The sequence below is a fragment of the Mustela lutreola genome, chromosome 7 (assembly GCF_030435805.1).
Source record: "Mustela lutreola isolate mMusLut2 chromosome 7, mMusLut2.pri, whole genome shotgun sequence".
In the NCBI taxonomy this organism is placed as follows: domain Eukaryota; kingdom Metazoa; phylum Chordata; class Mammalia; order Carnivora; family Mustelidae; genus Mustela; species Mustela lutreola.
Genome location: NC_081296.1, coordinates 107,256,603 through 107,259,733, shown reverse-complemented (window position 1 = coordinate 107,259,733; position 3,131 = coordinate 107,256,603). Strand labels below are relative to the sequence as shown.

Genomic DNA, 3,131 nt, shown 5'->3' with positions numbered 1-3,131 from the left:
ACTTCTGGAGGAAAACCAGTCAGTCTTTTAAAAATTGTATTCAGGTGCTTTTTTGGATCTTCAAGTACAAAAGTCTGGGTTTCTTTTTAAGGCTTCTTAAGGACAATTCCAAGAGATCAAGCAATTGTTGACATTTAATACTGGCCCCAGGGCCACAGTGCAATTTCATATTGGTTCTCTCTCCTTCTCCACTTCACTTCTCCTTTCCTAACCCTGTTTCTTGGAACTGCTTGCCCTAATAAGGTAATAGCACATGAGTCTTTTGCCTTAGGTTATGTATACTTTTGGGGATAACTCAAGCTAAGACTGGGGCCTGCCTAATTCTACTGAAGAGAGTCTGGGACTATATAGCAGTTACTGTTGATGCCCTACCCATTTGCCTTCATCCTGCAATATTAACAGGGCTTGCTTTCTTGACTGCGAGCATTTGCATCTCTTGCTCTGTTGGAGGGCTTTCTTTACAATCCTCAATCAATATCTTCTCCCATTGTATGAGATATCTTTCATTTTCTTGATGGTATATTTTCCCCCTCAAAAGTTTTTAATTTTGGGGCACCTGGGTGGCTCAGTTGGTTATGCGATTGCCTTCAGTTCAGGTCATGATCCCAGAGTCCTGGGTCGAGTCCCACATCAGGCTCCCAGCTCCTTGGGGAGACTGCTTCTCCCTCTGACCTCTCCTCTCATGCTCTCCCACTCTGTCTCTCTCTCAAATAAAAATTTTTTAAAAAAAAGTTTTTAATTTTGATGAAGTCCAACTTTTCAAAAAAAATTTTTTTCACTTGTCTTTTTGGGGTTGTATGTCAGAGATCATTGCCTAACCCAAGCTCACGAAGATTTACTACTGTGTGTTCTTCTAGTGGTTACAGCTTTTTTACATTTAAGTCTATGATCCATTTTTTAGTTAATTTTTGTGTAGGGTTCAGGTAGGGGTCTTTCACATGTGGATATTCAGTTATCCCAGCACCATTTATGGAAAACATTTCTTCGCCATTGAATTAGCTTGGCACCCCTGTGGAAAATCAATCGACTCTAAATGAAAGGGTTTATATCTGGATTCTCCATTTTACTCCATTGTTCTATAGGTCTACCCTCATGCCATTACCACCGTGTCTTGATTACTATAGTTTTGCAGTAAGGTTTGAAATTGGGAATTGTAAGTCCTCAAAATTTGGACTTCTTTTTCAAGATTGTTTTGGCTATCACCTTTGCTTTCTGATTTACACATTTTTGGATCTTCTTTAAGAAATCCTTTTGGGGGGCGCCTGGGTGGCTCAGTCAATTAGGCGTCTGCCTTCGGCTCATGTCATGATCCCAGGGGCCTGGGATCCAGCCACGCATTGGGCTCCCTGCTCAGTGGAGAGTCTGCTTCTACCTCTGCCTGCCGCTCTCCCTGCTCAGTCCCTCTCTCTGTGTCAAATAAATAAATAAATCTTTAAAAAAGAGAAAGAAAGAACAAAATCCTTTTGGACACCAAAGCCAGAAAATATTTTTCTATACAGTTTTCAAGACGTTTTATCATTTGTCCTTCTCATTCTAACTACTGATCTATTTGGAATTTATTCTAGTGCTTAGCAGAGTGTAGGGATTTAATGTCATGTTTTTAAATTGTATTAACACTTTTTTTTAAGTCCATTTTTTCTTTCACTTATCCATGAAAAAAGCCTGTCACAAATCAAGTTTCCATATAGGTGTAGTTCTGTTTAGGTATCCTGTTCTAGTCTCTTGTCATTTTTTCTATCCCTGAACCAGCGCCACACTGCCTTAATTATTATACCCTTTGTTTTTTCTTTTTTTAGATATCACAAGTAAGATCTTTTATTTGTTACCATTAAATGTCTGAATTTTAAACAGATTCTTGGACTGGTGGCTCATATCCATAAGCTTATTCAACTTTAGCACCAGTCTCATCTCCAGTAGCTTTTCCAAAACTACCTTCACCATGAAGCTCCATGAGCTTTTCCAACTCAAACTTGGGCTTCTTCAGCATTTTTACTTTTCTAACAAAGACATCATGGAGTGGATAAATAGATTAGCAAGTCTTTTCTATGTCTTTTTCCAATGATGTCTGAAATCAACTTATTGACTATTTCTTTCAAGTCATTTGTCTGTACTTTTTGAGTCATGGTTTCCATCTTTTTTCCAAATTTGGTGGACCGGCTATTGCTAAGCATAAGAGGTCTTTTAAATCTGACTGTTGTGTTTCTTAGTAAAACCAACACAAAATAGATAAAACAAATAACCAACAGTATTCTTGACATCAATATGAGCTTAAATCAGGGTCTGCCATTTTTTTGACCATGGAACATATTTTGTCACAAATAAGACCCATGCCATGGAATTAGGCAGTTTTTACCCTCAGTAATTAGCTTGAATTTTCGAAATGCAATTTCATCATTCTGCAGGATCTGGAAGGTTCACCTCAAAAAAACATTATGTTTTTGTGTTCTCATGGCCATTAGATGTGATTTTGGTTCCTTGAGTTCTTATGACTAGTGTTTTTCCAATATTTCTTATAATGAACATAGCTGGTGCTTTCACATCATACCAATCGTTCTTAGAAAACGAATTAACCACTTTCCTCTTGCCACCTTTTGTAAGGCATGTGTTCTTGTCAACTGCCATGACACTTCTCAGGGAACCAAAAGGCTTAATTATGATAGATTTTAATAAGATTTAAAAAATAAAATCTGTAGAGCAAATCTCTCCACCCTGTTCTTCTTCATGAGTATATTTATGGCTCTTACATATAAATTATAGATATAGTGTAACAGGTTACACACAAAACCACATTTGATTTCATTTGGATTTTGACTAGAATTGCACTGAATTTATAGATTATTTTGGGAAGAAATTATTTTTTAAAATATTGAGTCTTTTAATCAATAAACATGATTCATTTACTTAGATTGGGCCAGAGTGTTGCAGTGTTGCAGAGTTCCAGGGTGTCTTTCTCACCCCAAGATCCACTAGATCTTTTCTCCTTTATGCTACCTGTCTTGTTCCTGAGCTTAATTAGAATGCTTTCAATATATACAGTTAGCTGCTGTATTTGTCAGGTAACCTTTATCTGGTTAGAATGGTTCTTTTTATTTGTTTATTAAGAAGCTTTATCAGTGCTCCACATCACTCGG

General features: G+C 37.1%; 1 pseudogene; it reads right to left on the bottom strand.

Moving 5' to 3' along the window:
* Positions 1-1,776: 1,776 nt before the first annotated feature.
* LOC131835356 (small ribosomal subunit protein eS1-like) lies at positions 1,777-2,622 on the bottom strand (annotated as a pseudogene).
* Positions 2,623-3,131: the final 509 nt, after the last annotated feature.